This window comes from Cupressus sempervirens, chromosome 7 (assembly GCF_028749045.1).
Source record: "Cupressus sempervirens isolate cs-2001-9-10 chromosome 7, ASM2874904v1, whole genome shotgun sequence".
NCBI classification, from domain to species: Eukaryota; Viridiplantae; Streptophyta; class Pinopsida; order Cupressales; family Cupressaceae; genus Cupressus; species Cupressus sempervirens.
Window position 1 is genome coordinate 461,077,894 of NC_143124.1, and position 13,643 is coordinate 461,091,536.

General features: G+C 36.7%; 1 pseudogene; it reads left to right on the top strand.

Moving 5' to 3' along the window:
* The first annotated feature begins 7,745 nt into the window (after positions 1-7,745).
* LOC149547544 (5.8S ribosomal RNA) lies at positions 7,746-7,899 on the top strand (annotated as a pseudogene).
* Positions 7,900-13,643: the final 5,744 nt, after the last annotated feature.

A 13,643-nucleotide genomic window follows, 5' to 3' on the forward strand; every position in this document is an offset into this window, starting at 1 on the left:
GTTAAGGACTAGGAGTACATTCTAGAAAGTGCTAGTAGGCATCCATCGACCAAATAGAAGGTTCCAAAAGCTGCATTAGAAGTCAGTGCAAATCTAGAAGAATCCAGAAATGGTAACCAAACTTCCGGGAGGCATAACTTTTTAACTGTAGCTCCGATTGATGAACCATTTACATTTTCAAAAAGCTCTCAAAGAACTCTATAGCCCTTTGGACTAGCTTCACTTGTCCCCCATTTTTTGGCACTTTTGAGGTCATTTAATGCCCCTAACCTGACTTTTGAAGCATTCTGAGGAGGTCTCCAAAACTCAAAAAACTGCAATAACTTTCAAATCATGGGGCCTTTTGACCTGATTCTTTTTCTGGAATGCTCTAAATCACAATTACATTCATCTGGCCAATTCACACCTTCTAGGTCACCAAAATGATGGCCAAATTGCATGCTCCTATTTTTTTGGGATTTTCTAGCACACTGATAGTTGAACTGTGAGAGTTGGAACCTTTATTTGACCCAAATGGGTGTCCAAAAATGAAAACACATGAAACAGAAACTAAGTCTAAGTATATTTTTTTGGGTGACACAGGATTGCCCTTATACCTCTGGATCCTCCTGCATCACTCATTCTCAAATCTATTCATAATTATCTTTAAGATATGCTACCCACATCATTCAAGTGAAATTGTCTATAAAAATCATGATATATATTTGACCAAAAAATCATCTTATTCTAGTAGGACCACTCAAAATTGTGTGAACAATTTCTAGCTTCTCTATAATAGTGAACTTCCTGCTAGAAAAATATACCTTCTTCTACTTAGCCAATATACATTCTTTGCAAATAATATTAGTAGGATTTGTTATCTTGCGCAAGTCTCTAGCTACAAACATGCCACTAAATTTCATAATATTCTCCAACTTTATATGAAAATATCCTATTCCATACAAAGTATTATCCACTTTAGCAATCAAAGATGTATTTTCACTAGGATTCAACTAAAATACATTACCTCTAGACCATATCCAAGTCCCAATCATCTTACTATCTTTATCCTTGATAGGGCAAGTCTATTTGATGAATTATAATTGATATCCTTTTTCCACCAACTATCCAAAACTAAAGAAATGATACTTTAATCCATCAAAAAAAATAAACATTGTCAGTATTACTTCTTCCATCTAAAGTAAAGGATCCAATTCCTATAATGTGATGGGTTGCATTGTTGCTAACTCTAACAATACCTCCATCATAGTTTCTAAATTTAAAAAACTTACTCATATCACCACTCATATGATTTGAACAACTATCATCTATTATCAAATTAGATTTCTTTTCAACTTGAGAAACTAGAGACTTTTCTTCTCTAATTTCTTTAATAAGATCATCTTCCTTAGCTACAAATCTTAGCTTATCATCAATTTCACTCTGAAATTTTTCATCAAATTCCTCTTCTTCATTAGCGTATAAATTGTTTCTAGGTCTCTTAGGATTAAACATTCCCTTATAGCTTTTCTCTCTTTTAGGAAATTTAGATGCATAATAACCATTTGAACTCATTACAAGTCCAACATTTAAAGATATTATTACCATCTTTTTCTCTTCTAATATGAAGGGATATACCTTCTTCAATCTTCTTATCTTCGTCTAATCCAGTTATGTTGGCACTAGAAAAATCTCCATGTGTACTTGTTCTTCAAGAAAGAATTAGCCCAACCATTTAACACATTGAAAGCTATCTCCACTCTTGTCAAATCTCCTAATTCTCTCAGACCTATTTCCACTATTTCCAATCTTCCAAGCAACATTTCCTTGGAAAACTCCTTGGTATAGGGAATCTTGATAGTTCAATCATTCGAGCTATTTTCTTGAATGGTGATGTTAAGGTTTTTAGAATATTCCACACCACTTTGTCTTCTTCCTAGGTTCCACCATTTGACTTGATTCCTACAAAAATTTATGATATCCTACCAATATAGCTTCTTATAGATTCATCTTCTAACATTTTAGCATCTTGAAATCCACATATTCAGTCATGAAATCTAACTCTTTTTGTATGTGTATCACCTTTAAAAATAGATTCTAATGTTGTTCAAATCTTAAGAGATGTAAGTGATTTTACTTGGCTATATTCATTCTTCAGAAGAGATAACAATAAGGCTTCTTTATCTTTCATGTTGTACACAAATAGATCTCTCTCCGCTTGACTACATCATCCAAGCTTCTCTTCCACTACAATTTACTTCTCACTCTTTGTCAAGATCCAATATCCTAGACTCATGCATAATAGATGAATCTTCATATTCTCCTTCCAATTGTCATAGTTTACCCCATCAAATCTAGGACTATAATTTTTGAAAATATTCACCTTCAAGCTCCAAAATATTTTTAACTTATCCTTCAAGGACCTAATGCTCTAATACCAATTGTTAGAATATATAGTCCACCAATATAACTAAAGGGGGGGGGGAGGGGAGAGGGTGAATCAATTATCCAACTAATATCACAATTATCAAGCTTAATAAACTTTAACTATATGAGAAATATAATCAAAAACCACAACATGATACTCATGCATAGTTAAAACTAGATATGTTAACTAAGGAAACCCTTGATGAGAGGGAAAACCATGGTGGGGATGCTACCCACAAGATGATGTACTAATCTAAATATTCCTTGTTAGAGGAGAGACCCTATTAGTAATCTATAATAACATTCAATACATATTAGTGCAGGTCAAGAGACTTTGAATCCCTGTTAGGAAATTCTAGCCTTGTTAGGAGTTGTGCCAACCCTACTAGGAGTTGTAGAAGATGGTTGGACCCACTTGCCAAACAACTTTAGGAAAAAGACCATTGAACCCACTATCCAAATGATCTTTGTATTATTCCTTGAAGAATAATAGAAATGAATGGTACTACTCCTTCCTCTTTCTTTGTTCCATCAGCCAAGCATCTTCTCCTTCTGATCTTGTAACTAGATCACAACTCTAACATTCAATAATCTCTTGGATAACTTACTTACATTCACTAAAGAATCTACTCCTTTTCACACTTAACACTTGTTCAAATCATTTCACACATCTTACAAACAAGGAAGGGATCTTTCCTTTATACCATATATTCAAAATAATTTCTTGAGTCAGCCTTGAGGCATTCTCAGTTAATTATACTAGGGCTTGCACATTTTCTGACATCACCGTCATACTATCATATGTCACTAGCTGATCGTGCATCTTGAGATTATATCTCTATTAGAAGATATAATACAAACCTTAGAAATAGCTTCTTGGACACTTTATCTTTGTACCACTTTGTAAATTAGGTACAACTTTTGTAGATCTTTGATTTAGTTTTTTTTCATTGAACTAGGTCATCAGGACATACTATGACACAAATCCATAATTGTGCATCATCAGACAATCAAAACATTGCCTATACAACAAAGACTCGGTCTGATAATCTAGTAGTCTTCATAGAATTACTACTATGTTGACATCAATGAAAAGCATAGTCATGAGTGCAACATGTCAATACTCTCCAATACTTAGGATACTCCCCCAAAGGAATACCATCATCATTCATGCTAAGAACTATGCACTTTTTGCACTATGAAGAAAATATTTATATTTTTTACCCTCAAACATGACTCAATATTGCCTAATTGGGGAATGGTCACTAACCTAGACCTAAAGGAAGATCCTAATAAATGAGGCACCTAACTGGGTATTTCCAGAGGGATCTAAAAAAAGGGCTCCCTATTTTATACTAACAAATTGGCCATGTGTCATGAAACCACAACAAATAGCTCAAAAAAAATGGAAGAAATGAAAAAAGCATTTCTTCATCAACAAGCATCTTTTAGACTTGTGTCACTAACAAAATGATTCCAAATGCTACAAGTTTCTTTCAAGTACTTGAAAACCAAAAAATCATAATCTTAAATCTATAGCCTTAGTGTGTTCTTAGTGTCCAATTCCTTTTCACATCTCAAAGATTCATCAATATGATTTGGATCCTATTAGCATCCTTAGCATATCATCTCATGATGAATTTCAATACTAGAATCTTAGGATTTAGTGAGAATACTAGTTCTTGTCCACTAACTAGTATATATATGGATATTCTTAGAGAATTATTTATCCTAACCCTGGTTATCTGTAATGCATATTTCAATTGGTTATTCCAATCTTTTATATTTTATATGAGGAAGCATTTTATGACCGTAATCAAGCTATTGTTGGTGGACTTTTCTGCACCATTCCCTTCTTGATAATAATTAAATGAGCATTTTATTATTACTTGATTCTATAATGCCCATTGAGTAAGAAAATTTGACATTAATGATGACCAATTATAACACACTAGGATGATTGATATTCCAAACCTACTCAAATTTCATTTTCATTTCCCTGCATTGGGAATTGTTCATCCATTGAGGGTATTGATTTCGCAAGAGGTAAAATACAATATCTTTGTACCAAACATCTATGATTATCCCTTCATTAGTATCTACATAAGACACTATTATCTATTCTTCATTGTCAACTATCATCTTGGTTAATCCCTATCATCTTACTAGCTTCATTGGTTGAATTTCTAAATAAAACTCTTATAAGATGGCCATCTATTTTACTCTTCTATCCCGTAACTCATTCAGAATTAGTAATGATGTGACTATAGGATCTAGCACAATAGCATATACGTTACTCCTAAGTAAGTAGTGGAAATTTTTCTTGACTGCACTTACTAGGGTGAATAAATTTTTTATCCAATTTGGGATAATTTAATTTGGCATTCTTTAGTGGGAAAATCATGGATGTTATGGGTCTCTCATCTTCTTTGTCACTCATTTGTGTGAGGATACCTATAAATGAATGTTTTGAAAAAAAAGAGAATAGACTTTGAAAGACAACTCATAATCAGGACTCATGAGTACCTGGGCAATGGAAGTGACTATTTTGATATCTTCAAAATATTTCTTGACTTCAAGTACCCAATCAATTTGTTCTCCTTACATTAGTAACTCATTGAGAGGGTGAACTATTTGGGCAAACCTGCTAATTAGCTTGTGTACAAAATTAATATTCCTAAATAAATATTTAAGCTCCTTGTGACTATGGAGGCCTAGTAACTTCATAATTGATTGTATCATTTTAGGATCAATTGAAATGCTTACTTAAAAAAATTATATGACCTAGAAGCATCCCTTTGGTGACTCTAAATGAACATTTCTTAGCATTAAGAGATATGTCGTATCTACAACATAGGTTGAAAAGTTATTTTTGATTGGAAATATAGGTAATCCTCTCTTTTGAAAAGACTTTTACATCATCCATGTATATAACTATGAATTCTTTTACAAATCCCTTAAATGCATTATCCATTACTCTTTGAAATTTAGTTTTTGCATGGATTAATCCAAAGAACATCCTTTTGTGAGGAAATATTCCCTAATTGGTTGTGAATATTGTATATAATTTATCTTCCTTCTCTACAATCACTTGGTTATATAATGACTATCCATCTAGAAAAAACATCATCATAGACCCATTTACAATCTTTAATACTTAATCAAGTGAAGGAAAGGGGGTTGTTATCTTCCTAGGATTTCTAACTCAAATTCTTAAAGTCTAGGCAAAGGAAAATCTCTTTGGTCTTTTTCCTTACTAGCACATAGTTGATGACCCATGTAGAATGTTGGACATGACAAATAATCATGGTATATAGGAGTTTCTAAGTTTCTTTCATCATCAATAGTTTAATGATAGAGTTTACCAATCGATGTCTTCAGTGAAAAGGCTTAGCATCAGGTTTCAAAGGAATATCATGAGTGATGATCTCATATGTCATGAACTCCTTATAGCTCCATGTAATGACATCTCTATGTTCTTAGTAACAAGACTACATTTTATCATTCATATAAATTATAAGCTTTCCCAATTCTTACCATCTTTGGATTATCTTTCATTCCTAGATTGTAAGACCTTGAAGTTTCTAAAATTATCCCAAATAGATGAAGCAGCCACAAGTTCTATTGTTTCATTCTTTCTATGGGACGTGGTGCACTAATATAAATAATGAGGACATTATCTACTATATTTATCCTTCTGGAAATATATCTTACATTTATGGCTTCAAAATCTTCCATCAAGTCCCAAATGTATCTTTCAATTAGTGAGAAATCTTGTTTCTTTATAAGAATATATTGATTTGACATCCTTTTTAAATTTGAAGAGGAGTCTATGTATCAAGGCTTTGTATTCTAGAACATTGTTAGTATACATGAATTGTAAATGATATGAAACACAAAAAGACCTACGTTTATGATTAATGAGTTCAATACTTGCTCTAGATCCTAATTTACATTTGGAACATAAGTGTCTATATTGGTTGTTCTTTTGTTCTCCTTGATCTGTGTTTATTTTCCTTTCAAATTTTGTTTCTTTGGGACCTATTGCATTCTTTCTCATGTTGGGCTTGATGAGCTACTAGTGCTTACTCTTGATATAGGGATTATTTATTTCTTTTGTTAATCTTGAATCTCCTCAATAAATGCTATGATTTTAGTAATTTGTGATCTAGGTCAAATGACCACCAAGGTCCATTGTTGACCTTCCACAAAGTGTCTCCTTTAAATAACTTTAATCTTCCCTTGTAGAGGAGAAGATAAAGATCCTTGATTTGAAGAGGTATCACTATATTCTCATAAGAATTTAGATCCTCTTTTATCTCCTCTTTATTATTCATGATTTTAGGTGTACCTAGGGGACTTGAATTATCTTTTAGTATTTCACTTGTGGTTTGACCAATTTTTTAGATTATTTGAGTTAGTATTTGAGAAACTCCTACTTGATAGTGTAAGAAATAAAACTTAGGATGACTTCCTCGATGCAACTTGAAAAATCTTTGAAGGGGCAATATATTTGGATCTACTTCTTTCCATTAACATTTTAGATTTACAAACATTCTATCCATGAATCATGTTACAATTTCTTCCCATGAGGTTAGGCTCTATGACCCTATAATCACATTATCAATTTTTTCAATAAAAGCTATATCAAAAGTTTTATACTATATGATCATTATCTTTAATTTTGTGTCAACTTATATTTTAGTCTAGTTGTTCAATCCATTTCAATATAGGTATAATTAGGTGAAGTATATTGACAACCAACATCTTAGGCACTAGGTCAATTCCTTTCCCATTAATAGGCTGTATGTTTTTGGAATCTCTACCACATGTATGTCAATGATATCATGGATCTGGGGGTATGTAGTGAAATGTATGAAAATGTCTTTAAACACTCCTCTAACCTTAACTTCTATTTTTTCAAGTTGGATCACTATTCAATTTTTCATTTGTGGGTTGAGCCCTAACTTTTGAGATATTTAAAGTGGAATGAATTACAAGAAGCATATGAATATATGAGGAAATTGTGAATATTTATTACAAATATTCTTAGACTAAGAAAAAAGGGGAAAACTTTGAACTTGTCTTTATACATGGTAGGGATAGCCATAGAGGCATTGACCTATGCAAATACTATCTTGCAACTCCCACATTTACTAGGTGATGGGGTGGGGACACACCATATCATTTCTCATCACACCCATTGGGTTCTTAGGGTTTGGGATGTGTCAAAATTCAACACATGGGTGCATCATGCACCTTAGAAATTAAAGGAATGAACTGTGATCTAGTGCCTTGCATGCTTGGGTCATCGAAAGATAGAAACATAACAAAATCATGACTCTCGGGAATAGATATCACAACTATTGGCACAATGAAGAATGTACCAAAATATGATACTAAGTGTGAATTGTAGAATCATGTGAATCATCAAGTATTTGAATACAAGTTACACCTGAGACCTCAGCCAAGGTCATGTCTACGTGGGCATCCTCTACAAAATTTCCCTCCCCTACAAGGAGTTTAGATGGTCATCTGTGTCCGCAAATGGTATGGTCAGCTAAAATGAGCACAAGGTTTGTCGATCTCTCACGATGAGTAGTTGCTCCCAAAGGATAGCATTGGTTTGTGCTGATCAAATGATGCCTCGCAAGGAACTTTATTCTAGGTTAAGTGGCCCACTGTAGTATAGGTATGTTGCATCTCTATTGTGTCCCCAAGTTCGGCATGAATACTCATTGAGCTTAAGCATATCAATAATTGGAGGAAAAGAAACTTAGCTGGATTTGTTCAGTAATGACAAGCGAAATAGGAATAGCCTAGCATGAAAATTAATAGCCACACCTATCAAATTGTAGTCTATTGAAGGATCCTCAGTGATGGATCAGGCTCAAGTCCCTTGGAAGGGGGTGTTGGAGAGGGTGAGAGCCCCATCAGGCCTGGAACCTATCGCACCATGAGGCACTGTCAATGAGTTAGGTTATTTGGGAATGCAACCCTAATGTGGTGGTAAATTTTATCCAAGGCTAAATACGGGTGAGAGATCGACATCAAGCAAATAACATGAGGGAAGGATGAAAAGGACTTTGAAAAGAGAGATAAATAGTGCATGAAATTTCTAGGAGGGAAGTAGATGGAGGCTAGTGATGTGCTCTAGTTAGATGCAAAATGATGTGAGCTAGTCTGCTGCTCAATTCAGGGGACATGCCAACACAAGCTATCACAGTGACACAAGCATGACCTTCTGGTTGCACTAATACTATTGAGGGCTAGGATTAGGCATTGTCTTTATATGGTCAATAGTTTTCAATAGTTATTCTCTTTGACTAGGACAAGTTTGTAGCATATTGTTCATGGGGATATTAGCTTTGATCTTTTTATCTCTTCTATGGGACTATAATTTTTAGTTGATTGGGTGGGATTATTCACTATAGTAGGAATGTTTTCTTGTGGCTAAATTTATTGTGCAGAGAAGGGTTCACTTTTAGGTATAAGATTACTATTCACTCTTGGGTTTGGTGATGTTGACTATAATCTAGGCAAAACTTGATTAGTCATGGATTCCTTTCAATTATGTAGGTTGCAAGTATTTTGATAATTATTCTGAAAATTGAACATCTTTACTAGCTTAGGGTTTGATTCTTGGTTGAATGGAAGGGAAAATCATTAATGGACCTAGTCTCCTAAATTGGTATTTTGTGGAGAATCATAAGATTCTAATTACATGATGTTAAACTTAATAGGGTACTCATTGTTAGCACAATACAAATTCTTGTCCATTTCTTAATTTTTGTTCAAAAATGAGTTGTCATCATTGGGTATACTTTGACTGGTGTGTAGTTGATTGACATCAACAAACTAAGCATTATGATTATTGTGTGTAGGATATTTGGAATATTTGGATAGATGTTCCATTATTGATTCTGTCTCTAGGAACCATTATATCAATTAGGTGGATTGAAATTATGCCCTGTAATGTTATTTTGGACTAAAATTCTTGTGGTAATTTTGACCATTATTATTGTTTTTGATAAGGTAAACAGGTTTTAAGGGGTCCTGAAACCCATAAGTTTAACAACAAGAAAGGCTGAAAATAAGCGAAAAAACACCCAGCCAAAACATAAGCCTTACGGCTGAAAATAAGCCCAAAGGCCCAGCCCAAAACAACTGCCCACTAAAAAGGCCAGAGAACCAACCAGAAAAACAGAGACCAGACAAAAATCCAAAGCTAGGAGAAACAAAAACCAAAGGACAGAGACCCAACCTAGCAGACTACTTCTCCATCTCGAGCATGGTCTGGGCAGCTTCGGCTCACTCTTGTTGCTCTTCTGCCTTATGATCCTGGGCGTTTGTCAAATCCTACTCCATAGTGTTGTCCTTGGCTTTATCCACATCCAACCTATCTTTGTCTCTATTCTGTTTATCATCTTCCTCCATCTGGTTCCTGTCTTTGATATTTTCCAAGAGAGAGAGGATGTTGTCGTTGATCGAAGCAAGGAGGGAGATCATTTGACTTGCCAGGTTGTGATTGTAGTTCTCAATATTTTTTACTCTCCTCTCCATCAGAGTCTCCCAGCTGTTCCGATCACCTTGGCTTTCTGCACCTGTCTTGCTCTTGATTTTTTCCATTTGGGAAACCCTATCTCTGACATCCTCAAGCTCATGGAAAAGCCATTTAATTGATCTGAAGTTGTCGATCATGCTATTGCGGGCATTGTTCAATAGATTCATGCCCGTTTCTCTTGCATTATCAGAAATAGCCACAATAGTCGGGTTAATTAGCTCATTGAGTCTAGGCTTCTCGAGGTCATCCACCAGGATTTGGGGGTTCATCACCTCTCTGTAGATTCCCATAGTGGTCGTTCTCACATTGAAGTTCTTCCAAGCCTTCCTTCTGTTATTAACTTGTACTTCCCCCTCAATCTTTCCAGAGTTGTCATTTTCCTCCAAAGGAGGCTGAGGATGTATAGGGAAGAGGGGAATGGGTAGAGAATCCTTTCCCTGACTACTGGAGCGCTCCATGCTCTCTCCCTCCCTCTTCTATCTTTTTCTCAGTTTCTCCTCATCCAGCTCCTCCTTCGAAACCTTGTCAAAATCATCAGTATCCATTTCCTCCTCCACCTCAGCAGAGCTAGTTTTAGCTGGGGTATGACCTCTAGGGCTCTTTCTGCTGGGTAATTTGATAGAGGGGTAATCCTTCTTATGGCTTTTAGTCTTCTTACCTGAATGCTCAAAAACCTCATCAGAGCTGATGCTCTCGACATCGTCAGAATCTGAGGAAAAATTGGAGCTGCTCTTGTCAACATCCACCCCCTGGATAGGGTTTTTGCTGATGGTTTGAGCATGGAGATGCTCATGAATCAGAAGTAGAAGACCCTCATGCAGGGCCAGGTTGACGGTAGCTTTCTTTTTAAAACTAGAAAAGGCCTTGTTCATCGAGTTAAAAAGATAATATGGGAAGGAGATCTTACTACCATGGCAAAAATGATTCAGAATCACAAAATGGTGAGTCCTAACCCTATCAAACCTGGGGTCTAGGGTTATATATTCAATGACAGCGTAGAGAATATACCTCCAGAGCTTCTTTATAGTATCCGTTACAAAAAACGTCTCTTTCTTGCCCAGCTTGTTCAGCTCTTCAGTGTTTTTCACAAAATCCTTGATTGCATTAGAAGACATCTTCTTGTCTCTGAAGAATTTATGCCCCTCCATCGGAATCCCTGTGACTTCAGCAACCACATCCTCAGTAATTTGAAAGTACACCCCGTTCACCTTAACCTCTCCATTATTCCACGAATTCACCATGCTGTTAGTGATCTCAGGATCCGAGCCATGAAGTTTCTCGAAGAAATTAGTAACCCCACCCTTTTCCAGCTCTCTCCAAACTTTGGCCTTGTTCTTCCACTTCTGAACTTCCCCCACCGGCTCCTTTCTGCTCCTCTCACCCGTCATGTTTACCTGATCAACTTCCACAATTCTCATGAACTCTGAACTGTGCAAGTCATTTGCATTCGAAAAAATGGTGATGTTTGTTTTATGATACCCGTGAATATACCCCTTTCTGAAAATAATGGTATCATCCTTTCGAACGTGTCGAAATGTCAGAGGAAACCCCTTTTGCTGGTGAAAATCATGATGCCAATAATGGCACTTACCATTTATTAAGCAATCTTTATTATCCATAATTGCATTGGATTTGAGCCGTCCTTCCCAAGATTTTATCTTGGTCGATAAGCAACTTTGCCTCCGCCAAAAAATCTTTTCCGGCATGCCAGGTCAGATTATTGGTGGCGTTAACCCCTTTATTAGCAAACCAATCAGCGACTGGGTTTGCCTCTCTGTAAACATGAGTGACATGGACCTTATTGAACTTTGTGAGAGTGGTGCAAGTCTCAGCAATTATGTTCGCAATCATCCACGAGGGAGGGGAAATACCATTAATGGTATTAATAATGTTTTTGGAGTCCCCCTCAAGCTAGAGTTTAGTAATCCCGGCTTCAAAAGCCAACTTGACCACCTTACTCGCAGCTCTTGCTTCAGCCAGATGAATAGTCTGGATTCCCAGTGGGGAAGCAAAGGCAGCTATTCCCTCCCCATAGCTATTTCTTATGATTCCACCGCAACCTGAAGGGCCTGGGTTACCCTTAGAAGCCCCATCAAAGTTGGCTTTTGACCAACCATCTGGGGGGAGAAGCCAGCTAGCATCCTGCCTTTTGAGGTTCCTGTCTTTTTCTTTAGCTATCTTTCTGTCCCCTTCTTCTTCTTCTTCCTCCTTTAGCACTTGGATATTTTCCTTTATATTCTTCGAGACCTTCCTGCCAAGGATTATAGCCGGCTCCTCTCTGTCTCTAAATATTCTATTATTCCTTTCCTTCCAAACTCCCCAGCAAAAATGGGGTAAAATCCAGTCCGAGTGATCCTGCCGACCAGCAATCTTACAAAGACCTTTCCACTGATGGAAAAAATTCATGAGATTATCCGGTTTGCACCAGAGGGTTTCATTATCATGAGTGATGACATTCCACACCTCCCTGGCATAGTCACATAAGATGAAAATGTGATTTCCAATCTCAGCCTTATTCTTACACAAGGGACATCTACTGGGCATAACATGTCCTTGCTTCATGAGATTGTCATGAGTAAGGATTTTGTTCTAAAGAGCCAGCCAGTAAAAAATGTTGATCTTTGGAGTGAGACCTGGAATCCAAGCCTCCACCCAAGGGGCCTTCTCTTTTAAGCTCCAAATGGAATTATAGCCTGAGGCAACAGAGTATCTTCCATTGGGATTATCCCTCCAGACCAGCTCATCCCCCAAATTGATAGGAATCATGGAATTGAGCATAAGCATTATAGGAGTCAAGTCCTCAGAGATGAGGGATAGGTCACTCCATTCCTGGCCATTCCAATAATCATAAACTTTGAACCCAATTTGATCAATACAAGCTTGCATCCATCTCTCAAAAATAGGGTTATTGATAAGTGGATCTTGGGAAAGCCATCTATCCGACCAGAACTGGATGTCCTTCCCATTTCCCAATTTCCATGATATCCTGGCCTTAGCCAGGTCCCTGGCTTTCATGATCCCATTCCAAATGTTCAATCCTTTTGGGATATCTTCATTAAAAAGGGTGAAAAGAAGAGTGGGTCTTCTAAGGTACTTGTTTACCAGGGTGTCCCTGCATTCACCGGTGCTACTGAAGATCTGCCATATTTGTTTAGCTAGGAGAGCCTTATTGAGGTGGGTGATCTTTCTAATGCCCAGACCTCCGTACCTCTTAGGGAGGCAAACCTTCTCCCAAGCAACAAGAGGGTATCTTTTCTTCCCTTCATTACCATTCCAAAGGAAGTCTCTTTGGATTTTCTCCATTCTTTCAGCTATTTTCCCTGGTATTCCAAAGAGGCTCAGGGCGTAGATTGGAAAATTTTGAAGAGAAGATTTGACTAAGAGGCGTTTCCCCACTTGACTAAGAGAGACCCCTTTCCAACCAGCCATCTTCCTATTGAATCTGTCCAAAATACCATTCCAAAAAGACTCCGAGGGTGAGGATCCCAAAGGGAGACCAAGATAGGTAGAGGGGAAAGAGCCTACCCCACAACCTAGAATCCTGGCGATTTTTCTTTGTCTAACCTTAGAGGTGTTGATGAAAAAGAGTGAGCTTTTGTTCCAATTAATCAGCTGACCCGTCCCACTGGAGTAAGTATCAAGAATCTTCTTCAGGGCTCTGGCCTCTTGGACA